At 39.5% G+C, this 27,937-nt stretch overlaps 1 long non-coding RNA gene across 1 annotated transcript; it reads left to right on the forward strand.

Moving 5' to 3' along the window:
- Nucleotides 1-1,300: 1,300 nt before the first annotated feature.
- On the forward strand, nucleotides 1,301-27,732 carry LOC114459487 (uncharacterized). The gene is made up of 4 exons (XR_003673369.1): nucleotides 1,301-1,351; nucleotides 2,061-2,180; nucleotides 26,391-26,568; nucleotides 27,578-27,732. It is a non-coding gene; the product is annotated as an uncharacterized LOC114459487 (long non-coding RNA).
- Nucleotides 27,733-27,937: the final 205 nt, after the last annotated feature.

The raw sequence follows: 27,937 nt of genomic DNA on the forward strand, positions 1-27,937 counted from the left end.
TTATAAAAATCACATATACAAAATTGAAAAAAATAAAGATAAAATAAATAAGGGTAAATCATAATCTTTCCATTTCAAAAATACCATTGTATATTGTCACGGTTTGGATGTTTTTTTTTTTTTTTTTGTATGAATAAAGGATATAGTTTTTATATATTCTTTAAATTCACACAGAAAGCTTACAAAGAGGGGAGTAAATTGGTTGAACTTACATTTGTGAATATAGAATTTACCATATAAAATGAATAAGTTTACAATAGGGATGGGCGATATTGACAAAAAAAAAAATGATCCCGATAATTTCTGGTATTAATTATGATAATGAAAATCACGCTAAATGAAAACAAAAAAAAAAAATCATAATAATCATAATCATAATAAAAAATCATAACTTTGTGTAAACAGGTTTTTTACAAACACAAATAAATGTGAATATATCAACATTAGACACATTTAAAAAGGCTATAATAGCTGCTGACTCAAAGAGTTCATAAGCTGATGTTTTATGGAATATATTAGTGCATGTGGGTCACTATTAGTGTTATTATATGCAATTCATTCATTTCGTCATTTGAAATTAAATTATTTTCTAAAAAAAATAGCACATGAAAAGCAAAAATAACTCCATTAGTGTTTTTACTGTTGCTGAATCTTGTTTCATTTATCTGATAATGAGTTACATAAAGTTATGATTGATAAATATTTCTCTGATTTCCTATAATTGAACCAGATCAAGCTGATGATTTAATCATTCAGTATATTTAGGTGTAATAATCTCAATAGTTACATTAATCTAATGAGACCAGCTTTGTCTGTGAACACGTGAAATATAATTAAAAAATATTGTGTTTCACAAATTGGGACGGATTAATAGTGACATTAGCATTTATGCTAACATTTATTTTACACAACATGTGACATGTTAGTTTTTATCCTTCCATATGTGATACTCACAAAATGAGTGTTTTGTTGAGATGTTTTTATTTTGGTTTCCTTCCCATGCAAAGTCAATTTAAGTTTATTGTAGTTGCAATGTTTCATTTTACTTTACCATGTCATGCTGTGAAACGGACACTAGATGGCGACACTAACCTGAAACGTAAGCGGTGCGCACCGGACGAACCTCATAATCCAACTGAATGGAGAAAGAGTCACATGTGTCCGGCTTTGCTGTGTCTTCCCTACACTTACAGGTTAGTTTCTCACCTTTTATGTGAGTACAGGTGTTTAAAACATGATAGGGTGCTCCAGTGATAAGTTGCCTGTTAGCTAAAATGTGTAAATGTGTGTAGAAATGTAAGTTTCATGCTACGTGACGAGGAGAGTCAGCAAAAAGGTGGTCGACACCGTAGTAAGTATGTACTTTACCTATTTCTATTGGCTCCTGGTCATTTGTGGGTTGTTTTGTGGGACAATAATGTGTTTGTAGTTTTATCTTTATGTGTGAAATATGATGTGTGAGTGCAATACATTGTTTGGTTGTTTAAGCTAATGCTAATGTAGGGATACAAATGTGCTACATCTGAAGCCTTGGTTTAGGGCCTGTACTTAAACTGAGACTGTTGGTGTGGTTAGAGTTCTTGGGTTTGGTGACAAGCCAGGAGTTAGTCATGTTTCTGATTGTTAATAAGTTGGTTAGTTAATGGTGTGTGTGTAAATCAATAACTGCATGTAAGGTTATTCTGTTACATTAAGTTCATACTTAATATATGTTTAGTTATGACAAAATGTACACTCTTAATTAAGAGGTTAAAAACAAGGTGTTTAAACAACAATATATACATGACTGGTGATACAGGTAGATGACACGATTGTGAAGAAATATGTTTATTTTTGGTTTTATCCTGAATTTCATATTTTTGTGAAAATATGTAAAATAGACATTTTGTGTAAATGATAACATCTGTGGTTATAACAGTGCTTCATTGCAAGCAGAAATAATAAGAATAATTCATAAATGCAGAAAGGGGTTCATTTGAATGTGTAAATAAATGTAATCCAACTGAATGGAGAAAGAGTCACATGTGTCCGGCTTTGCTGTGTCTTCCCTACACTTACAGCACTCCTCTCAGGAGAATTATCTATACATCTGCTAGCGGAGACCAGACCGGGACCCGCTACACATACAAGTGTTAAATCTGACCATAAACAAATTGGTGGCTGTCTGTGGTTTTATGACAGTAAGAAGTGTTTTTTTATTTGGTCTGTTCCTTATTTGGAGTGGTTAGCATTAGCTCTTAGCCCAGTCTGTGTGTCGGTGTGTTAGCTTAGCATAGTTAGCTTTAGTTGAGTTTCCAGTTCATAATCGTTGCTACAGGTTTATCTCTGTCCCCGTGTTTGTGGAACTTTGGGTGGACATGACGGAGGAACTTGAATGGGTTTCCTTTGTTGGATGGTTGTTTGGTTTTAACCAAGTAGCGGTCCATGATGTATTAAAATAAATGTGAGAGGGATTCTGGTTCATTATTACAAAAGCTGCATTTATTGTCGGTGTCTAAAAGTTTGGAGAAATACAAATTGGATGGAAAAATATTGTATAAGATTTTCTTTAATCCTGTTATTAAAAGAACATTTGTAAGGCAGTGTTCAAGCCTTTTCTCAATTAATGTTTGTAAAAAATGTTTCCCCAAAAGGCCTTTTTTCCTGGAGATATTTTCCTCTTTTCATGAAATGTATTCCGTATATGTTTGTTTGTGCACTTTCAGTCCATGATATTTAAACCATTTACCATTAGAAGACGTTCCACTCTTAGGGTTTCTTGAAACTGAAGATGACTTTTCATTAAAAGGAATAAATCATCAGGAATAACTTTGGTTACAATGTTAAATTCTTTGCTAGTAACAGGGAATGATTTGATTAGGAGGAAACGCTTATAGCTTAGTAATGCTCCTTCAGAGTCAAAGAGATCACTTATAGAAATAACACCTCAATCAACCCAGTTTTGTCTAAATATTGTTTTCCTTCTGATCGAAATGTTTTCATTATTCCAAATTATAGATTTTTGTGGGGAGAAATTGTGAGAGTAACATATTTTCCAAGCCAGAATAGCCTGTTGATAAAATTTACGTAATTGTAAAGTTATTTTTGGCTATATTGTAATTACAAGTGTGTCGAAAACGAAGACCACCAAGGTTGTTAAATATATTATTTGGAATAAAATACCAGATAGAATTAGGAGCTTTGAGACATTCCTTTATCTATTTAATTTTAAAAATATAGTTCAAATCAACAAAATGTAACAGTTTAAAACCCCCTTCTTTCCTGGATCCTGAAAGTTTATCTTTTTTTATATCGTGCTTTTTATTTTTTCAAGTAAAGTTGAAAAATATTTTGTTCATTTCTTTAGACGTTGATTCATGAACAAATTGAGATAAAGCAGGATATATTAGTCTAGAGATACCTTCAGCTTTCGTTAGGAGAATTCTTCCAAACATTGTCAAATCGCGTTGGAGTGGTTGACGGTCTCCCGTGCACCGGTGGGGGGCATTGCCCCGTGGCCTGCGCTGTCTGGTGGGGGGCGGGACCTGGGCTGCTGTTCTTGCGCCGGCTGGGGCTGTGCGGTCCTGCTGGGCTGTAGCCGGTTCGTGGGCTGTGATGGGGTGGCACCCCCAACGGGGGCTTGGCCCAGGGGCTAGGGCTCATTGCGTGGGCAGTATCGAGAAAAGGCGATCTGGCACACTCTGGGGTGCTCAGTCGGTGCACCTGGGGGCCAGAGGTGCGACTTGGTGCCCTAGGCAGCTATGGCCATGGTCGTCGTCCCTGGGGGGGGGGCTGCTGTCTCGGCTGCTTCTGTTCCGGGTCCTTCTGGCCTGGGGTCCGGTCCCTGCTGGCTCTGGGCACGGAAGGTACTAAAAACTTCTTTTCTCACATCTTCAGTGGTTTCATTGAGGGATTCTGGGAGGTTCAAAAGCTTCAGATTCCAACGTCGACTGTACTGTTCAGTTTCTTCAATTTTTTTTTATCTTGCTCCAGGAGGTGTTGATTCATCACATGCATTTTGTCATTAGTTGACTTTGTCACATTCTTGTATGGAAATACTGTCCTGTTTAAGTTTGTCGTATCTTCTATTGAGTATACAGCATTAGTGCCCAAAACATTACGGAGCTCCGGTGAAACGATGCGCACCGGACACTATCTTGGCTTCCCCCCTTGTTTTGTGTTGTTGTATAACAAGTTTACAGTCAGGATATGACATGTGTGAATTGAAGATTCTTCTTCTTTTTGGGATTTATTGGCAGTTTGCACTCAGGTGCATTACCGCCATCCACTGGTTACAAAACTGACCGAAAGACTGATATTTATTAGGCCGGACTCAAAACACCACTCACTTTGTTCTTCTTCTTCTTCAGACGCTCAGAGCCCTTTTTTTGAAATGGAGCCTGGGGGCCCACCTCTATTTCTGTAAATTTCCAAATGTATTGGGAAATAGTTTTGTGATATATCGATTCAAAGGCAATTGAACATAGATTATGATTTTATGTTGCACAATTTGAATTGTTTTACTCGGTGGAACTGAGTCATTTGACTGAATTCTCAGGAACGTGGTACGTGCTATTCTGCACTGAGATGTTCCGCAGGCCCAGCCGTAGTTAATCCGAACTTGTTCATCAACATTACACATTATGTCTTCTCTCACCATCCATCATAACACTGATTGTATCTCTTTGAATTACTGTAAACAAATATTGATAGTTATTTTCCTCTTCTTTTATTGTTTTGTTTCTTGATATAATTTTATAATGTTTTTATCAACCAATGAATAAACTTACACTAAACTAAAAGTAAATAGTAATGACAAATCATTATTAGTTTATACATAAATCTTCATACAATAATAATAATAATATGAGGTGGGGTTTTTTTGGCCCTATTGTTCCCGTGAGGATGTATTATTAATAATATTATTATTTATTCATTTTTTTTTTTATTCATTCAGTTTATTTCCGACATGGTTGCATTCAGTTTTCTTTTTCTTTTTTTTTTTTTTTTTTTTTGTACATGCCGAAAAAGGAGACGAGAGAAGCAGGTTGCTTATCCGAGTCCCGTCCCCTATTTTGAACACAGAAAATTTACATCAGAGCTCGTCTCTCTGGTCAAACATTTTTTGGTTCTGAACACAATTTCATTTTTTTTCTTTTTTTTTTTTGTCTTTTTTTGTATAGGATTTATTCTCATCTGTAGTCAGTGTTGTATTCTTTTTTTTAATTTTTTTTATTCTTCCTCTCCATCGTTGTTCGTGTCATCCTTCTTCACCGTAGATTTCATTCCCAAACGTTGTTTGTGTTGTTCCAGTTCAAAAGAAAAGTTCATCTTCTTTCTCATTGATGTGTTGATCTCGTATTCTTGCAAAAATGTCTTGAGTTTTTTCTTTATATCTAGCCAAGTTTGCAGCTTGTTTTGTCTTTGCATCAAGGCTATTCCAGCTGGTAATAGCTCTGTTGACAGTGCTGTATTTTCCAATGTTAGATTTAACCCTTTCTTGTATAAACACATTATTATGTCTTAGTTCATAAGCAGTGTGTTTGTATGTGAAACGTTTTTGTATTTGATATGGGAGTGTTTTTAGTGATGCCCTATATGCGAGAATTTGTGTGTTGTTTTGTATTATTTCTTGCATTTTTAGGTATTTGGCCTTTTCAAATAGTTCATTTGTGTGTGCGTTGTGTGGTGCCTTATATAAAATCCTAATTGCTTTTTTTTGTAGTTTAAATAAAGGTTCAAGATACGTTTTGTAGGTGTTTCCCCAGATTTCTGAGCAGTAATTTAAATGTGACCCAACAAGGGAAGAATAGATTGTCTTCAGTAATTTGGTATGTAGTATTTGTTGTAATTTCCATAGGATGTAGCTGCTTTTAGCAACTTTGTTTTTAACTACTTGTATGTGTTTTTTCCAAGTCAGTTTCTCATCTATCCACACTCCTCGTGCTCTATATTCTTTTACTTGTTCAATTATATCCATGTCTAGTTTCAGTCTTTACATTGAGCCATGTTTGGATTTTTGATAGTTCCTCATTCATCGTTTCTACTAGAGTTTTAATGTCTTTACCTGAGCATAGGATGGTTGTGTCGTCCGCAAACAGCGTTAGTTTAAGGCAATTTGAGGCTTTGAAAATGTCGTTTGTATATAAAATGAACAGTTTTGGCCCTAAAATCGAACCCTGTGGCACACCACATTGTATGGTTTGGCATATTGATATGTTTTGTTCAAAGTCCACATATTGTCTCCTATTTCTTATATAACTTTAACCCAGTTTAGGGCGTTGTGTCTAATGCCGTAGTTTTTAAGTTTTTCCTCCAGAATATCATGGTTTATTGTGTCAAATGCTTTTTTAAGGTCCAAAAAAATGCCGAATACAAATAAATAATTTTCTAATGCATCTCTTATATTTTCCGTGGTATCAGTTATAGCCATTGCTGTTGAACGTCCCTTTCTGAACCCATATTGGCCTTCGTGTAATATATTATTCTCTTCTATGAATTTGTCCAGCCTTTTCATGAACAGTTTTTCTAGAATTTTCGATAATTGCAGTAATATTGAAATAGGTCGATAGTTGGTGAAATCTCGTTTGTCTCCACTCTTGTGGATCGGTCTGATTTTTGCGATTTTCATTTGGTCTGGGAAAATACCATTTTTGAATGAGAGATTGCTGATATATGTTAGCGGTGGTGTTATTTCAGCTGTTATAGTTTTTAGTAGACTCATAGTTAGATTATTAACGTCTCTGGATTTTTTTGAATTACAGTTTGTAATGATTGCTTTCACCTCTGCTTCCGTTACTTCTTCAAGTGTTAAATAGTTATCATTCTCTATATTCTCACTGTCAAAATGGTTCCATTTAAGTGTTGGATGTTGATAGATTCCTCTCCCAGTCTCCATTCCAATATTTATAAAGAAATTAAGTTCTAATGCGATTTTTTTTTCTTATTGTATTCCTTTAAGTTGTTTATTATAAAGTGATCTGTGGCTTCTTCTTTGCTTTTATGCAAAGTTATGGAATTTATAATTTCCCAAAGTTTTTGGTTTTTGTTTTTGTTTACTTTTAATTGTTTTTCATAATATTGTTTTTTCTTTTCTCTTAGGAGAGTGTTGACTTTGTTTCTGTAATTTTTGTATCGTTGTTCTGTTTTCAATGTTTTATCTTTAAGATATTTTTTATATAGTGTCAATCAATCAATCTTTATTTGTATAGCGCCAAATCATAACCAATGGTATCTCAAGGCACTTTACAGTAGAGCAGTCTTAAGGACGGACTCTTCATTTTATGGATACACACATATGCATATATACGTATATACACATACATATGTATCCCACACCCAACATGAATTCATCATGGCGGCAAGGAAAACCTTCCGTTAAGCAGCAGGAACCTTCTGTGGATCCCATTCCTATGATGAACAGCCATCCATGTTATGCTGTGTTGGGTGTGTGCAGAGAAAAGGGTGGAGACAGATCCGCTGTGTTTCTGTAACTCCACACTGAGGATCCCACGGACCTGCAAGACAAAAGCCAGAAGGAGTACAGGAGCAAACACACAAGGGAAGAAGCAGACATAGAGGGAGTGTTTGAAAGAGGAATGGGACCCTCTCCGGTCCCTCTCTAACCTAAATGACCTCTCTCATAACGCCCTCTCCAACCTCTCTCCAACCGAGCATGCCAGACCCCCCCCCCCCCCGGCAGTCTATGCCTATTGCATCTTAATTATGAGCTATGAGCTGGTTCCTAACTAAAAGCTTTATCAAAGAGGAATGTTTTGAGCCTAACCTTAAAGGTAGAGAGGGTGTCTGCCCCCCGAACCGTGGTTGGTAGATGGTTCCAGAGAAGTGGGGCCTGATAACTAAAAGCTCTTCCTCCTATACTACTTTTAGAGATGAATGGAACAACGAGTAGTCCAGCATTTTGAGAGCGTAGTGTTCTGGGGGGATTGTATGGCACTACAAGCTCCTTGAGATAGACTGGTGCCTGTCCATTTAGGGCTTTATAAGTGAGAAGAAGAATCTTGAATTCTATTCTATATTTTATGGGAAGCCAATGCAGAGAGGCTAATACGGGAGTAATGTGATCTCTTCTCCTAGTTTTAGTCAGTACACGTGCTGCAGCATTTTGAACCAGCTGAAGTGTCTTAAGCGACTTGCTCGGGCAGCCTGCTAAAAGAGAATTACAATAATCCAGTCTAGAGGTAACAAAAGCATGGACTAGTTTTTCGGCGTCGCCCTGAGACAGGATAGATCTGATTTTAGCAATGTTACGGAGATGAAAGAAGGCAGTTCTTGAAGTTTGTTTTATGTGAGAGTTGAAGGATAAGTCCTGATCAAATAGAACCCCAAGGTTTCTAACAGTTGTGCTTTGTGCCAGAGTAATGCCATCTAGGGCAGTTAGGCTAGCATAGGTTTCTCTAAGGTGTCGCGGGCCCAGTACAATGACCTCAGTCTTGTCTGAGTTGAGAAGAAGAAAATTTTGGTCCATCCAGGCCCTAATGTCCTTTAGACAGGCCTCAAGTTTAGATAGCTGATTTGTCTCACCTGGCTTCATTGATACATACAGTTGGGTATCATCAGCATAGCAGTGGAAGTTAACAGAGTATTTTCTCATAACATTACCAAGGGGGATCATATAGATACAGAAGAGGATTGGACCTAGCACAGAGCCCTGAGGAACCCCGTAGCTTACTTTATTGTACACAGAAGACTTATTATTCACGTGTACAAACTGGTACCTATCAGATAGGTAGGACTTAAACCAGTTTAGGGCAGTCCCTGTGATTCCAAGTGATTTCTCTAATCTCTCTAGTAGAATATAGTGATCTATAGTGTCAAAAGCTGCACTAAGATCTAATAAAACCAGCACTGAGAGTCGTCCTTCATCTGAAGCCCAGAGTAGATCATTAGTTACTTTAACTAAAGCAGTCTCTGTGCTGTGTTGAGCTCTAAAGCCTGACTGGAAGTCCTCGAACAGGCTGTTGTTTTGAAGAAATTCACAGAGCTGAGCTGCCACAACTTTCTCAAGAATCTTTGAAATAAAAGGAAGATTAGATATAGGCCTGTAGTTTGCTAAAGTGCTGGAATCAAGAGTAGGTTTTTTGAGAAGGGGTTTGATTACAGCTACTTTAAAGGACTGTGGCACGTAGCCTATTGATAGGGATATATTTATTGTCTCCAACAAAGATGGGCAGACTAGGGGAATAACTTCTTTAAACAGCTTAGTTGGGATCGGATCTGAAAGGCAGGTCGATGGTTTGGAGGATGAAATAATAGAGTTAAGTTCCTGAAGTCCTATATGTGTGAAACAGTTTAGGTTAGGCCTATTTACATTTAATGGTACAGCAGGCCCAGGTGAAGGCAGGGAGTGGCTAATTTTATCTCTAATCTTGTGAATTTTATCGTTAAAAAATGTCATAAAGTCCTCACAGCTGAGGGCTAGAGGAATCATGGGCTCAATAGAGCTCTGACTTTGTGTTAGCCTGGCTACAGTGCTGAAAAGGTACCTCGGATTATTTTTATTTTCTTCAATTAGTGAGGAGTAGTATGTAGATCGACTATGTCGTAAGGCTGTCATGTATTTACTATGGCTTTCTTGCCAGAGTATTCGTGACTCCTCTGTTTTATTGGAGCGCCACATTCTCTCTAATTTACGGGTTGTTTGTTTGAGTGTGTGAGTTTCAGAGCTAAACCACGGAGCTTTCCTCTGACGTTTAATAGTTTTTTCCCTCAATGGGGCAATTGAGTCCAAGGTGGATTTTAGTAGACTAACAGCTATCGACAAGCAGATCCAGTTGAGAGGGGTTATAATTAATATCATAATTATTTATTGGATGGTGCACTGAGTTTAAGGCAGCAGGAATGGCCTCTTTAAATTTAGCCACAGCACTATTGGACAGATTTCTACTTGTAACTATTTTATTGCACAGTGCGAGATCCTCTAGGATAATGTTAAAAGATATTAAAAAGTGATCTGATAGCAGAGGATTTTCAGGGTAGACTTTTAGTTCATTAATATCAAGGCCATATGTTAGAACAAGATCAAGAGTATGATTTAAACGATGAGTAGCTTCATTAATAGTTTGAAAAAAGCCAACTGAGTCTATTAGGGACATAAAGGCTGAGCTCAGGCTATCACTATCTTTGTCCACATAGATATTAAAATCTCCTACTATCAGTATTTTATCAGAACTGAGGACTAAGTTTGATATAAACTCAGAGAATTCTGATAGAAATTCAGAATAAGGGCCTGGAGGACGGTAAATTATCGCAAATAAGACTGGCTGGCAGGTTTTTGATTCGATATGAGATAAATTTAGAACCAGGCTTTCAAAGGAAGTGTAATTGGCCTTTGGTTTAGGATAGATTAGAAGAGAGGAATGATAAATAGCTGCTACACCACCTCCACGGCCTATGTCTCGTGGCATATGAGTATTTAAATGACTGGGAGGAGTGGCTTCATTTAAACTAACATATTCATCTTGATACAGCCATTTTTCAGTTAAACAGAATAAATCAAAGTTATTTTCTGAGATAAGGTCATTTACTAGTAGAGATTTAGATCTTAGTGATCTAATATTTAATAGAGCACATCTAATGGTTTTATGTTTTGGTGTTTCTAGATTTGAGATTTTAATTTTTTTCAGATTTTTATAATTGATAGCTCTTTTATTTGATTTTATGTTAAAATCATTGTGAAATATGGGTCGGGGGACTGACACCGTCTCCATAAAATAATATTCATCACCATCACAACAGTTGTCATGGCGATGAACACAGCTATCCTGATAGCAATGGGAGGGAAACTGTCCTAAGGCAAGCGCAGAGGGGCGTGGAGGACTCCCCCTCTGTAACATGGTCTCATTCATGAGATGTCATAAATGTGCCATGTTTTCTGATAGTAGAGATGCTCCCTCCAAAGTAGGATAGATTCCATCTCTTCCTATCAGGTTCGGTTTTCCCCAGAAGGATCTCCAATTATCAATGAAGCCCACCTCGTTTTCTGGACACCACCTCGATAGCCAGCGGTTAAATGATGACATGCGGCTATACATGTCATCACTGGTCAGATTTGGTAAAGGACCAGAGAAAATTACGGAGTCCGACATTGTTTTAGCATAAGCACAAACTGATTCAATGTTCACTTTGGTTGCTTCCGACTGGCGACGTCGGGAGTCATTAGTGCCGACATGGAGGACTATCCTATCAAACTTACGGTTACTCTTTGCCAGCAACTTTAGATTTGATTCTATGTCGCCCGCTCTGGCCCCTGGGATGCACCTCACAATGCCCGCTGACTTCGCTAGCTTCACGTGTCTCACTATGGAGTCGCCAATTATCAGAGTTTGTTCCCCGGTGAGTGTGTTGTCCTCACGGAGGGGGGAGAACCTGTTTGAGACGTGAACATGGTGGTGTCCCGAGCGGCTTTTTGACCTTCGACTATGCTTACCACGGACAGTAACCCACTCATTGCTGGCCGGGGGGGAGGCTAAGCTAGAGCTAGCACGGTCCGCACCGGCTAGGTCCTGCTTGCTAGCTTCGGTTTTGGTATCAGGGGTGCGGAACCGCTTCTCCAGATTGTTGATCCTCGCCTCCATATCTAACAGTACGCTACACTTTATGCAACTACCATTGTCCCTAAAGGAGGACGAGGAGTAACTAAACATCTGACACACCGGGCAGGAGAGCGGAGGGGAGGAGAGAGAAGCCATAGGTGCTAAATTTAAGCTAAGCTAAGCTAAGGACAAAAGGAAGTTTAAAGGAGATTGTACTGCCTATAAGAGGCGAGATTGCTTTTTACTTAACCTTCGTACGTTTAACTGTACGGTAAAAAATTAAAACAAGTGTTTTCAAGGCTAAAATATCAGTGACAACAAGTTTGATTAGAGTTAGCAGAACACAGTAGTAGAGCGCTGCAAGCAGCGGTAGAGCGTAAACAGGAAATGATCGATACGTCACCACGATACGTCAGCACGTCACCACAGCCCACATAGTGTATTTTTTTTTTTTTTTTTGCATGCGTTTGCTAATTTTTTATTAATCCAGGGTATTGTGTTTGTCTTACGGTTTATTGTTATTTGTTTCAAAGGGCAGCATTTATCATATATTGTAGTTATTATGTCTGTGAATGTAATATTATTATTATTATTATTATTATTACATTACTGGCACTTTACTTTGATTTTTTAGTTCAAAATGGGGACGTTCAAATGTAAATGAATTATTTCACCTGTTTGAGGCTAAAAGTTGATATTAATGACTCCAAAGACATTTCTTAAACAAATTAGTAACTAAGTTTTATGATTCACCTTTAGACATGTGTTTTATGCTTAAGTTTTATCATAATTTATACCTTTTTTATGTTTTGCTTCAATGTCCAACAAGTTAAAAGACTAAAAAATATACAAAAAACAAAGATGTAGTAGTAAAGAAAACACTAGAACAAAATGATAGAATGCTTGGAATTTTTAAAAAAGTTTATTCCATCACATTCTTTACTAGAAATAAATAGGTCATTTCATCACAAAGGACATCAATTAAATACAGATGATACAAACTATAACAGTCTAAAGTACAAAAGACTTTGTCAAAGAAAACCCAGGGTGACCGCGGGTCCTTAAAAAGAGTTAAATATTTTTTTACAAATAAAAAGCTTTAAAAAGTCTTAAATTGTCCTAAATTCAGATTAGATACGTATTAAATGTGTTTTAGTCACGTCACCACGAGAATTTCTTGTGAGCACGGAGTGAACGCTCTTCTCATGCAGACAAACTGGCTGTGTCGTGTGATTATGTTTCACTGACTGTGACGTGCAGCAGGTAAATCACTACAACATCCTAATATTATTCTGTTTGGAAGAGACAAAACGTATCGTTAGCCTCTCTGGTAGCTAACCTGATGCTAGTTTGTGTGCTCATGAATGTTTGAGTGCGTGTTTGTGTGTGTTAGTGTGCACGCGCTCACGCCTGTGATTGTGTGTGAGATACTTTTTTATTTTATTTTATCATCTTAAGCAGGGTTTAAATGTGCTTTGTATATATGTAACCAGGCGGTTAAAGTGTGGTCGTTTCCCACCGTCATATATCTCGTGAACGCATCATCCCTGTTTATCGGACGCTTTCTTAACCACACCCTCTGATTAGAAGGATTATAAGCAGGTGTGCACGCCGTAGCGTCTGCGTGTTCAGGGCTCCTAGGTTGTACTGTCGGGTGCTAAATGCTATCGATGGAGTTTGCATTGAGGGGGAAATGCTGCTCTTGTGAGGCGCCCTGAGCCCCTGTGGGAACCGGGTTTCCAAGTGTGGAAGTTGGCCGCTGGTGTTCAAATAAGCTCTCAAATCATGTTTAAATAAGCTCTCAAATCATGTTTAAATAAGCTCTCAAATCATGTTTAATTAAGATTTCAAATCATGTATAAATAAGCTCTCAAATCATGTTTAATTAAAATTTCAAATCATGTTTAATTAAAATTTCAAATCATATTTAAATAAACTCTCAAATCATGTTTACTAAACTTGGCACCATGCACTTTAACTGAATGAAGTGAGGTTTAGCTGATTAGTTTGATTTTGTTCATTTTTGTCTAACGTTTGGGTTGTTTTTGGTTGAGTTACTGACCTTAAGTTTGTTAATATTTTCATTTTCTAAACTTAACCTTGTTTGGTAAAGTTTTGTTGGTGTTGAAAGTTTATTATATTTTTGTATGTCAAGCTTTTAAACCATATCATGAAATAAAAGAAGTATTTTTATTACGATTGTTGATGATAAATAAAATAACATATTTTGCTACCACCTTGGCCTCTGTTCATATTCTTGCCAGACTAATGCGGTGATATTTACTTCACCAGAAAGGGAACCCCTGCCTTCCCATTGGTTATATATAGACTTGTACATAATGGTGGTAATAGTTTAAAGATAAAGTCTGGTCTGTAATGGAGTGAGGCTGGATTAATTACATTTAGACTGGGGTAGGGCTGGGCGATATGGCCTTTTATAAATACCGCGATATTTTTAGGCCATGTCACGATACACGATATATATCTCGATATTTTGCATTACCCTTGAATTAACACTTTGATGCACAAAATCACACCAGTATGATGATTCTATATGTCTACATTAAAACATTCTTGATCATACTGCATTAATATATGCCAATTTTAAACTTTCATGCAAAAAAGGGGATATCACTGTAAGATATGTTATAGTGTGTGTGGTTTTTTATTACTTTATTTGTTATAGTTAAATGATTAAACGATAGTTAGAATATGAAATTATCCATGATTAACTGTGTGTGTGTGTGTGTGTGTGTGTGTGTGTGTGTGTGTGTGTGTGTGTGTGTGTGTGTGTGTGTGTGTGTGTGTGTGTGTGTGTGTGTGTGTGTGTGTGTGTGTGTGTGTGTGTGTGTGTGTGTGTGTGTGTGTGTGTGTGTGTGTGTGTGTTTGCAAAACATATCCATTGTCCACCAGAGCTGGTTTAAACTAGTTTGGGCCAGTGTGGGGGTACGTGACCCACTGCATGGACATATGAGCTGTTTCTCCCCCAAAGTTTTTGTGTTACCATATATGGTATTAACACTGCACCCAGAGCGTTGTTGCACAGCCCCTCTGGGTGTGGTCTATGTTTTCCTAATAAATACCTAGTTCTGAGGCATCACCGTCAGAGCAATCCAACTTATATCGGACTTCTGTGTCTCTTTTTGTTGGGTTTTTCTCCGAGCTGCAGCTCGCACCTCTCTGCCTCTGGTCGCCTTTTAAGTCAGATAGTGTTTTTCTCCTTGAGTTGTGATTGAGCAACGGTCTTAACGTATTTAGACCTAACATTCACTGGTGCCGCAACCCGGGACCTTACATCTTTTCTTCTGGATCGGCGCGGGCGCAACCGGACCATTAGTAAAACTGCCGGCACCCCCTCCTTTGCAGGGGTGGTCGCAGCTTGTTCCAGCGCCGACCCAGGGGGTGAGTGACGGGTCCCACGAACCAGGGAGAGCACTGACGAGGTGAGAAGCAGTTTTCTTTTCACCATAGTACCCGTGACGTACAACGGGGAGTGAAGACCGTGGTGGGTGACGTAATATTCACACGGCGTGGTAAAGGGACAGAGGGCAGACGGGAGTTGTTGTGTGGTGTTTCTTTGTGTGGTGTTTCTTTGTTGTGACAGTGTCTGTAAATCCTGTGCTGAGAACATGGGTAACGCGCAGCGTAAAGCATTGATGGAAAATAATGATGTGAAATTCATGCAAAGAAAGTATCCCGGTAGTTGTTGCTATCTGGAAAATTGGTACAAAAATTGTGGGTTTGCAGGGAAATTGTCAGATGAAGCTGGAATAGAGAAAGTGTCTATCTGGTGTGAGGGAAAGAGAGTGAAGGCATTAAAAAAGTTACGTCCTAAGCAGGCTGAGTTAATAGCAGACCACTTAAGAGTAGTGTGTATCTGGAAAGATGCTATGAGTATCAGGAAAAAACAGATAGAGAAAGGTGAAGAGAGAAGGAAACAGAAAGTGTTAGCAGCAGCTAAAATACAGCCTTGTGATGAGACCGTGTGTGCACCGCGTAGAGTTGAGGAGACAGATCAGCAACAGATTGGAGCTGCAGGGGGATCACAGCAGGGGGGTGCAGTTGTAGGACAAGAAACAAAGGGACCTGTGACTAGGGCAGCTAAACAAAAGTCAAAACAGATGAAAGAAAGTGTTAACAGTGAGGAGGATGAGCAATATCACATAGCTCAGACGGGAATAGAGAAAAATCTATATCCAATTTTGCCTATGATTGAGGTGGCTAATCCTCGTTCAGGAGAACTCCTCAACCCACAGGATCCATTACAGGGTGCCCATCCCCCACAGCTGTTGTTGTTTCGCCCATGGACGGAACAAGAGGCATTAGATGCCTGTAGGGGCGTATGTGATGTCGAGAAAGACCCGACTGCTTATGCTGAACAAGTACGTGGGTTGATTGAGACATGGCATTTAAATGGACTGGAGGTGGAAAAGGTTTTAAAACTAACACTTAGACACCGATATCCAGTAGTGGTGGGCGGTTTTACCGGGAGACAAGTTAACCGTCAGCCCCTAGCACATAACTCTAATGAGCTGCGACAGCAGGTTGAAGCACTGATGCAAAGAGTGAGAGCTACTTACACTAAACCCCCAAGCCACGAAGAAATAAGTGCGTGTCGTCAGAAACCAGACGAGACGCCGATGGAATATCGTGCCCGTTTAGAAACGGTTTTTAGGACTAATAGCGGGCTTCCTCATTCTCCGCAGGCGGATAATCCATACCAAATACAGCTAAAAATGTGGTTAATCAGTGGTTTGTTGCCAAACGTGTCAGATTTCATAAAAAGAAACTGTGTCACACACCGCACCCTCCCTGTTCCAGAGCTAATGGAATGGGCCGAACATGCTTATGAAGTCACTGAAAGAAAGAAAGCAAAAACTGAGTCAGCTAATGTTAATGTATTGGCTGAGGCCATGGCTGCAGCTCTAGTGAGCCAACGCTCAGGGTTTAAAAGACAGGGAAAAAAGCCATATCGCACCAGAACGCCTGATGAGGAAAAACAAGCAAAAATAGATCGAGAAAAAAGACAATGTTTCATTTGTCATGAGGAAGGACATATGGCAAGAGATTGCCCAAAAAGAAAGCAAAAAACAGACCATACGTCGTTCGGGCAAACTCCTCGGCAGTGACGCCAGGACTGGCCGGAGGAAAATGTAATCAGTGACTCCGGAACAGATAATGAAACCTCAGAATGTGACATAGCCTTTTTAGGGCAAGATGAGGATGTTAACCAATATGACAATGATTTACCTGCAGAATATGAACATCCCCCACCGATAAATCCAAACCATTTTGTTGATTTCTCCATTTATGCAGCTGTAACATTAACACATGACAAATACCCAAAACGTACATTGTTGGTGGGACCAAAACAAACACCAGTCACTTTTCTGTGTGATACAGGGGCTGATGTTTCTGTCCTCCGTGATCAGGTGGAGGGCGTAGTCACTTCCAAAAAGGTTATTGGCATAGTGGGAGTAGGTGGAAAGCCTCAATATGCATGTTGGTCTGAGGAGGTCATTGTACAAGATGAAGATGGTTCATATCACACACACCCATTTATTTTGACAACTGATTGTCCCTTCAATTTAATGGGAAGAGACCTCCTCAGTAAGTTACAGATCAGTTTAGTGCCAACGGCTAATGGAATAGTGCCAAAGAAATTTTTATCAGATACTAAAGAATCACTTATGGTGTTGCAAAGCCCAGTCATTCCTAATAAATTCTATACATTGGATCCAGTGTCAACAGGCCCTCGGTCAGTGGTTGGGTCTATGGAAGAACTGCGGGCTAAAATAGCTAAAACATTTGTAATTCCCACAGATGTACAGACACAGTGGCCACCACATGTTACAATGATTTATGTCAGACCTGATGGACCCCTGCCAGGTCAACCAGACTGGCTACGGAGACCAGACCTGTCCCCTGAGGGCAGAGCAGCTGCTAAAGCCTGGGAGGAAAAGTTTCTGCGATTGTCACCACAGAAAATAACATTGACAGACGTTTGTTGGTCTCCAGATGGATGGATTATAATCAGAGTGACGTTGCCTCCAGAGCTGACACCAATAAACCCCCCACGGTTTCCACATATCTGTTTACAAAAACCTGCACATAAACAGTGGAAAGATGCAAATGATCTGTTGGCTGCACTTCCTGTCAAGAGTGACCTTTGGAGGAAAGAGAGAGACAATGTATTCACATACAGAGGCTCCTTTTGTGGCTTTGTGAAAAAACGAATGTTGAACTGGTGTACTTTGGCGCCCCCTGCTGTGCATTTGGATGCATGACTGTCTGTGTGCATTCTGACTTCAGATGATTTCCCTACAGTACCATCATGTCTGTGGGCTACATCAAAAACAGATGTTGGACTTATGACAACCGCAACATCTGTAACCATAGATCCAGCCACATCCCACAGGCCTCGAATTAGACAATATCCACTCAAATCAGATGCAAAAGAAGGAATAAAGCCTGTTATTAATGATTTACTGACTGCAGGCGTGTTACAGGAACATGACGCAGCTGAATGCAACACCCCCATCTTCCCTGTAAAAAAGCCACAGGGTGGCTGGAGGATGGTGCATGATTTAAGAGCAGTAAATCAGGCTGTTAAATCACGAGCTCCAAATGTACCAGACCCACATACATTGTTAAATGAATTGCAACCCCATCAAAAATGGTTCACTGTAATTGATTTAAGTAATGCATTTTTCTCCATTCCTCTTCATAGTACAGCTCAGGGGTGGTTTGGATTCACATTTGAGAACAAAAAATACTCTTACACTCGCCTTCCACAAGGGTTTTGTGATAGCCCTACGATTTTTTCAGCGGAGATTAACAGATGCATCAGCCACCACACGTGGCCAGAGACCACACAGATAATTGTTTATGTTGATGACATTTTATTGGCAAGTCCCACCAAAGCGGAAAATGAAACAGAGGCAATCAGGCTGTTCACACATTTGGCAAAAACAGGAAATAAGGCCTCATTGGAAAAACTCCAATTTACACAGGAAAAAGTAACATTCCTTGGACATAACATTTCAGCTGAAGGGAAAGAACTTACTACATCACGTAGGGAAGCAGTACAAATGGCACCAAAACCGCTTACCGTCAGACAAATGATGGCCTTTTTAGGCCTGGCGAATTATTGCAGGTCGTGGATCGTTGATTATGCTATCATAACTGCCCCATTACAGAACCTAATGTTAGACACACATCAAACGTTAAGCGCACCTTTGCAGTGGACACCTGAAGCGGAAGAAGCATTTACAAAAGTGAAACAAATCATAACAGGAACAGGGGTGATGGCGCTGCCAGATTACAACAAGTCATTTACACAGTCTGTTGACTGTAAGAACGGTTACATGACATCAGTACTACTACAGCAATATGGTGAGAAGCAACGACCAATAGCCTATTACTCTAAACGATTAGATGATGTGGCTAGGGCACTTCCCCATTGCGTTCAGGCGGTTTGCGCCGCAGCCATGGCTGTGCACGCGTCTGCTGAAGTAGTGTTGTTCCATCCTTTGACGCTGTTAGTCAGCCATGCAGTTGACATCCTGTTAACACAAACAAAAATGTCATTCTTATCTCCTGCCAGGTTTTTACACCTTACTAACACCTTGTTGACCCCAGCCAACCTCACTCTAAAGCGCTGTGCTGTTTTTAACCCAGCTACATTAATACCAACAGCTGACGATGGGACACCGCATGACTGTGGACAGTTAGTGTCGGTGACATGCAAGCCACGTCCAGATTTGACAGACATTCCATTGGAAGACGGAGATGTAGTTTTTGTAGATGGCTCCTCCTCCAAAGCACCTGATGGAACAAATCACACTGGTTATGCAGTAGTTACATGCGACACTGTGTTGAAATCAGGCAAATTGGCTGGAAATCAGTCTGCACAGGCAGCTGAAATCGTGGCCTTGACAGAGGCCTGTAGACTTTTCAAAGGCAAGAAAGTCACAATTTACACTGACAGCCAGTATGCTTTTTCCACAGTTCATGTGTTTGCTGCTCAGTGGGCTAGGAGAGGTATGAAGACATCTAGTGGTAGGCCTGTGCAACATGCCTCCCTGTTAAAAGACCTTCTTGCTTCAGTCCTCTTACCTACATCATTGGCGATATGTAAATGCAAGGCACATACTGGCGCCACTGATGCTGTCTCTCTGGGTAATGCGAAAGCTGATGTTGAAGCTAAAAAAGCTGCTTTTACTGAAGCACTTACTGTTCAGTTGTTGCCTGTTGATGTTGTACCACTTGGCTTGCCGGATGAAGTCCTGATTGATATGCATGCTAATGCTCCTGAAAATGAAAAAACAAAATGGGTTACTGAAGGTGCTGTTAAAAATGACTCTGGAGTATTTATGTTAAATGACAAGCCGTGTTTGCCTAGATGTTTGTTTGACGTCGTTGCTAGAATGAGCCATGGGTTGGCCCATGTCTCAACAGGAGGGATGGTAGACATAGTCAAACAGTCATTTCATATACCACTAGGACTCCAAACCCGTTTTAAAAACTTTTGTCGTCAGTGTATCATCTGTTGTCGTCATAACCCTCAGGGTAATGTTAGGCCCCCTCGGGGTAAAACGCCAGCTGGTACATATCCTTTTGAGGTCATTATGATGGATTTCATAACACTGCACACTATTCAGAGGTATACGTATTGTTTGGTTCTGGTGGACTCATTCTCAAAATGGGTCACCATAGTGCCCGCTAAAACAAATGATGCAATGACAGTGGCAAAGGCCCTTTTGACACGTATAATACCTCAACATGGCATCCCACGACAGATTTGGAGCGACAATGGACCCCATTTTGTTAACAGAGTGATACTCCTGCTGACAGAAGCCATGGGCATTGAATTAAAACATCACTGCTCCTACCACCCAGCCAGTGCTGGATTGGTAGAACGCAACAATGGTACCATTAAAAACAGATTAAAAAAGGCTGTAGAACAAACAAACAGGCCCTGGCCAGAGTGTGTTCATTTGGTAGAAATGTATATGCGCATAACACCAAACACACAGGGTTTGACCCCCTTTGAGGTTGTCACAGGACGACCTTTTCACCTACCCCTCACCAGTTCTAAGTGGGTGCAGGATCAGGAGGGAGAGTTGGATCCAATAACAAAATGGATGGTTAAATTATTCACAGATGCTGAAATTGTTAAAGCTAATACACTGCCTAGTCTCTCTTTACCTGTTTCAGATCCCCTGCGTCCTGGTGATTGGGTCCTCATCAAGGTGATTAAGAGAAAACACTGGTGTACTCCACGGTGGGACGGTCCTTACACAGTTCTGCTAACCACACCAACTGCATTTAAGATAGCTGAAAGGCAAACGTGGATACACCAATCACACGGGAAAAAGGTACTGAAACCCACCACAGCAGGTGATACACCCTAGTAAAACACAGAAATGGATCTGTTGTTCCTCCTCCTCCTCGTGGGATCCCAGGAAGTGCTAGCAGGGGCTCTAAGCTCACCTTGGTATGATTACACAGGTAGATGCCCCAGGGGCCTTAACCTCGTTATGTGCATACCACAAATACCGGACATTTTAAGTGACGTTACAATTCCACTAGAGGCCCTGGCTAATAAAGGCTACAAACCATGGAAACATGGTAAGGACTATGCAAATTATGATTGGTACATGCAAGTCCGGAGAGCAGACCGAATATGGTCTGCTCATGGTTGGTCTGAAGTACCCCTCCATACAGGCTACACCCCTATTACCTGGCCCCTCACACCATCTACACGTACCGTTACAGCGGCATATCTGTCATTGCGAAAAACAATTGTCCAGAAACAAAACATCCTACTCCTAACCGTTAACACCACCGCGTTACCTCCTTCTTGTTTAGTTATGGGATTCTGCCCTGATGTACAAGGAGAGGATCCCACCTTTTGGGTGAATATTTGTATTACACCTCCGGCCACTCCCGTTGTAGTTAAACCACGTATGGACATAGTGTTGTCTCCGGAGGCTAGACAGAATATACAAGTTATTAATGCAAAACCTATGTCAACTGAAGAACCTGACTCGTTACTCGCATTACTGTCTGAACATAATAATCACGTCCATCATCGTCTGCGCGCTAATTCTTGGTACCGTATGGTAGAACTATCTGCACGAACAGTAACTAAGGATAGTTGCTATGTTTGCTCACATCTGCCGCATGCTGTAACATCCCCAACTTTGTTGTCTGCGTCCCTTCCAGCCCCTGACTCAAAGAACATACTAGATTGTTTACAAAATAAGTCCATGATCTCGTGCCCTCCTGTTTTACCAGTGCTAAGGACCCTCGAACCCCTAGGTCAGGCTGCTAAGCACCTAAACACGAATACTGTCCCCTGTGGTAATTATACTCACTGCTATCCTTTATGCGTACGATTTATTGGTCCACCTAACACTAAAGGTCTACCATCAGTAGACATAAACCATTGTGCTACCGTTCAGAGCGTCAGTACGGTTGCCCCAATGTTTGCTAGAGACGGTGTTTGGTTGAAGTGCGGTGACAAAGTTTATCCTTCCCCTCCAATTAATATGTCAGCCGTTTGTGTACCAGTAGCAGTCACAGATGGGTCTTTCATAGTTCATATGACAATGCCTAGTCGTTCTCGTCGTGAGATTATAACCTTCACCCCTCATGATCCAATATGGGGCTCAAACGTCCCTCACGAACATAGACATTGGTCAACTAGCCAAAAAGTCGTTCTTGCTCTTTTTCCTAACATAGGCGTGGGTAAGAATTCCCTTATGATAGAGACCCTCCAATACCGCCTTCACATGCTTCTTAATGCTACTCTAGCTGTTGATAACAAAATGAATGCTAGAACAGCGGCCACCGCGCAAATGGCTATTCAGAACCGTATGGCCTTAGATACGATTTTAGCTTCTACAGGTGGTGTGTGTGCTATGGTGGGTGCTACCTGCTGTACATACATACCTAATAACTCCTCGGAGTCCATCGAAGACGCCCTGCAAACACTCCGCAACCTGGAAGGTGCCATGTCAGCGGACGAGTCCAATGTCCATTCATCCGGGTGGGACTGGCTGTTCCAAGGCTCCTGGTTCCAATTTCTGCTACGTCTGGGTCTCCCTCTTCTGGCTGTGCTGCTGGTCGTTGGTCTTGCCTGCTGCTGCATCGTCCCCTGTGTGAAGAAAGGCATAGACAACATGATCATCGGTGCTATGCAGGTCCAGGCTTCCCCAGAGTACCAACTCCATGTTATGGGTCTCTCCCCATCTGCCCCATTGATGGACTAAGACCCTGCCACACCTTCCCATCATCACAGTGAGCGGTAAAGGTTCACTGCTACTGAGGGTCATGTGCTGGTAACCTCTGACCCTCCCTTACCAACTCCAAAAACACACTGAGACCTAAAGCCCCATTTTCGACACCATGATTTTGGGTCATCATTTGTACATACACCCTGAACTGTCTCCAGATCACCGTGGATCAGAATCGATGTTCGCCCCAGCAGGGGGGGACGGTGGGGAATTTTTCCCGTACTAGCTGTCGGGTTTTCGCCCCACCTCACGGTGGTCATCCCTGTTGTTTTGGTCCTATGATGGCACCGGGTAAACCTGTGAAGACGCCCGTCTGCTTGATGTTTTCCAAACCCACAACAGGGCGGATATGTAAGATATGTTATAGTGTGTGTGGTTTTTTATTACTTTATTTGTTATAGTTAAATGATTAAACGATAGTTAGAATATGAAATTATCCATGATTAACTGTGTGTGTGTGTGTGTGTGTGTGTGTGTGTGTGTGTGTGTGTGTGTGTGTGTGTGTGTGTGTGTGTGTGTGTGTGTGTGTTTGCAAAACATATCCATTGTCCACCAGAGCTGGTTTAAACTAGTTTGGGCCAGTGTGGGGGTACGTGACCCACTGCATGGACATATGAGCTGTTTCTCCCCCAAAGTTTTTGTGTTACCATATATGGTATTAACACTGCACCCAGAGCGTTGTTGCACAGCCCCTCTGGGTGTGGTCTATGTTTTCCTAATAAATACCTAGTTCTGAGGCATCACCGTCAGAGCAATCCAACTTATATCGGACTTCTGTGTCTCTTTTTGTTGGGTTTTTCTCCGAGCTGCAGCTCGCACCTCTCTGCCTCTGGTCGCCTTTTAAGTCAGATAGTGTTTTTCTCCTTGAGTTGTGATTGAGCAACGGTCTTAACGTATTTAGACCTAACAATCACAACTAAGTCAAAGTTGACATAACTGTATTTATTAAACAGTGAGTGGCTCAAACATAAAATTGTCAACAGAAAGTGCACGTTCTGTGCAAAATTGTCACAGAGACATTTCAAAACAAGACATTAGTGCAGGATGCAACTCACATGGCATTTCAAAACACAAAATTAAAGTGCACTTTTTGTACATAATGCCACTACAATATTTTAAAACAAATAGTGCCCTTTTGTGCATGTTGTCATTAAGATGACATTTCAAAACAACACTAAATTTAAGTGCACATTTTGTGCATAATGCCACTAAGATATTAAAAAAAAAAAAAAAAAAAAAAAAGTCCGCGAGTTTAACGGTATGGTCATTTTCAACACCGCACAGACTACAAGCTGCGATATATCGAGTATATTCGATATATCGCCCAGCCCTAGACTGGGGTTAAAGTGACTTATCACATCTACTTAAATTTGTTTAATTGTTTTAAGGTAGGTGTGTGTGCATGTGTGTGCGTGTGTGCGTGCGTGTGCGTGCGTGCGTGGATTGAGAACATTTTTGCTAAATGAGAACATTTATTCAGCTTCTTACACAGAGCAGGATCTTACTTTGAGGATTAAATCAAGGTAAAAGAAAATGGGTAAAGTTTGTTAGTTGGTTGAAGAGTTGCACCTGAACCTAATATGGTCGATTAGAAGGATGTGAGTATACTGTAGGTCTATCTGGAGTTGTCACGATACCAAAATGAGTAACCACAATACTATACCAGACAAATCGGGTAATATCGCGATACTGAAGCCTTTTAATAATATTATTATTATTATTATTATGAACTGCAATGTATTTGTACAAGTTAGAAATACTTATTAATTACTTATAGTGTTGTTTGGTGTATGATGAGAGTACATGAACAAAAGCATAAAAGCAATTAAAAAAAAAACAACTAATAAATGAAGTTAGAATTTATATGGTTGAAATTTAAAAAATAACCTTTCGGTTTCCTTTGCACATCAATGTATGTTTAACTAATATAAATAATCAATTTATGATAACAAATCCACTGTCTTTAAGAAAAAAAACAAAAAACTATTTCACAATAATGCTTCTTCTCCAACATAATAAACCATAGAGGATAAAATACAATAAACAGGAACTGATTCCCTGAGAAAACTATATTTGTATGCATTTTCTGGGTGACGTCACTGGTGTTTTATGAGATTAGATGTGATCCCTCTTTTGTGTGTATGCAAACTGTAAATATTGTTTGTACATTGTTAATATCTCTGTAAATTAAATTGAAACAAAATAAAATAAAAATAAAGAAAAAAGGTCGCTCTGAGTCCGTGCGGAAGTCCTTTGGCTCCTATAGCTGGTGACAGCGCCTGCACAGTGGATCTCCTATTGTTTTATTGTCTCTGCTTCTTTTAAAGCCAAATTAGTTCCAAATGGGACTTTTGGAGTTTGGATTATTTAGTAAAATTAATGATGCCGTGGCAGACTCGCCGCTGGGGCCCGGTGCTTCTGCCATGTGTTGTCTCGTGTTTGTGACCGTAACCGTTGTGTAGAATATCTAGTAAAGTAGGAACAGTTAAAATTTAATACCCCGGGGTACCGTAGGTATCGTGCAACTATAGGTTTATTGTCATTTCTCACTCACTCACAACCTTATTTGCACACTCTTGGACTCAAGGAGGCAAAGATGAAGCTATTGCGTTAAACTCTGCAGAAAAGCTTGGTGATTAGAAATCGCCTTCATTTTAAATCCACATATGGATTGGATTTAGATAATCATCTGTAAAGCTATTATTAAACAATCTTCTGATAGGGCAATCTCTGTTAAAGTTGTAATATTGTAATTAAAATAAAGTTGGCGTATAAAAACTGTCATTTACAATTTAACTAAATGCAAAACTGGGGAAGATTTTTACAGTTCTGTGGCTTACACATATGTAGTTAAAATGATTAAAATATATTTCATATCATAACCTGTCCTCTTAAGGATCATTTTACCATTAAAAAAAAAAAAAATTTTTATATATATATATATATATACTGAAACAAAAAATGCCCACACCGAAAATATTAATGCTAATATTTTCATGAATAACAAAGCCTAACAAGGTAACCAAGTATTGAGACAGAAAATTAGATAAAAGATAATATTTTTTACTGTATTCTACAGCTGACTTAAGACATGGGTCAAAACCAACCTGGTATCATAACCGATTGTTACAGAAAACAAAAGTTTTATGGGGTTATTTATTAAAGACTCAGTAATTGTGATTAATTGTAATTCAACTTTAGTAATTCAGAACATAAATGTAATTGAATTTCAGCAGAAAATATGCTTCTAATTTTTATTGTAGTTGGAAAAAATGCCCATCAACGTAATCATAATTGCGTTGTAATTGAACATGGATAATTGAATGCGTAATTGTAATTTTAAAATGTAATTGACTCCAACCCTGATTCAAGCTAAAGTTTACATGCACTAGATTTACAACCTTTTAAAATGATTGCAGTAACAAAAGTGGTGAAGGGGTATAGAAGATTCATTGAAAAGATAAAACTAACCTGAAAAAAACCAGCAGGACAAACTGTATTTATTACACAATATTTATTAACAACAATTCTAATTAGAAAATCAACTTTACAGTTTCGGGGATGTCTCTCACCTTCCTCAGAAGCATCTCACTGACAGCGTGTGAGCCGGCACGTGTGGCACGCCCAGCGGAGCTTTCAGATTCACCGGGCCCAACGGATCCGACTGCCCTGCTACGCGCGCCGCGACCCCCGCCGACTACTTTTTCACCGAAACTGTAAAGCTAAAAAAGGTAAAGAGCAACATCTATTCTTGAATTTAATGTCTGAAAAAAGAACCAAAATAAGTCTATAGTAATAAAAAAACATGATGAACATATTTGAGCTATCTAATAAAGCTAATAATAGGCCTAATTAATGATGGGATTATTTTTGTTGTTGACAATTCTTTATCTCTGGCTACATTGCTCACATGTTTAAAGTTTCCCAAAGACAGTGGTTTAAGGAGACAATGGGAACGGGCAGTGAAACGGGAAGATTTTGTGGCAACTGAGAGGTCCATGCTTTGCAGTGAGCATTTCAACACAGATGACCTTGACAGGACAGGGAAAACTGTTCAGCTGAGACAGGGAGTCAAATACTAAATACTCTTGTAGATAGTTTGATTGTTTATGTTCTTGTTCCTTGAATGTTTCAGTTCTTTGGCAACAATAATAATAAATATGATGATGATAGAGACATAATATTATTAGTGACCATAATAATAATAATAATACTAATAGTAATGGTTATAATAATAATAATAATAATAATAGCAATAACAATAATAATGATACAATGAGAATACCAGTAACTATAATATATAATATTAATAAAAAAACAATACATTAATATGAGAATATAATGATAATTAGAAGAAAAGCAATAACAACAATAATACAGTAGTAGTACATCTATACAATAATAATAATTGTCAAATGGAATGTATGCAATGTTATCAATAAAAACCTGACCACGTTTGAACGTTTTCTGGGTTCCTTTTGTTTTATTTAAGTCTATCTATCTATCTATCTATCTATCTATCTATCTATCTATCTATCTATCTATGTTGTGTAAGCACATCATTCCTCTATAGATGTAATGTACTGTAGGACAAATTGCCACCATTCCAAAACGGTCACCCTGTCAGGTTCTGTTTAGTTTTCTTTGTGTTTAGCCCTTGTGGTTCTTTTAGTTATTTAGTCTTAGTTTATTCTGATTTTCGAGTATCTCCTGTGTTTACTCTTGTCTTTGTGTTTCCAGGTATTCCTGCTCATGTCTCCACCTCCCGGTGATGTCAGTGTGTTTGGGTTCTGACTTCATGTTTTCCACCCAGGTGTGGCCCATTCCCAATCAAGCTTCCCTCACTATTTAGCTGAGTTCATGGACACAGTGTGATTGCTAGATCATTGTCTTACATGTCTTATGTCAACCTCCTCGTGTCCTGCAGGTTTTGTTTCCTGCTCCCAGTTTTCCACACCCTGTTAATGCACCGCTCTTGTGGGCTGCAGCAGGCGATGCAGCGTCTACGTATATCAGAGGTCCTTAATCCTGGTCCTTAAGGGCCACTATCCAGCATGTTTTAGATGTTTTCCTCTTCCAACACATCTGATTGAAATGACC

The sequence above is a fragment of the Gouania willdenowi genome, unplaced genomic scaffold (assembly GCF_900634775.1).
Source record: "Gouania willdenowi unplaced genomic scaffold, fGouWil2.1 scaffold_317_arrow_ctg1, whole genome shotgun sequence".
NCBI classification, from domain to species: domain Eukaryota; kingdom Metazoa; phylum Chordata; class Actinopteri; order Blenniiformes; family Gobiesocidae; genus Gouania; species Gouania willdenowi.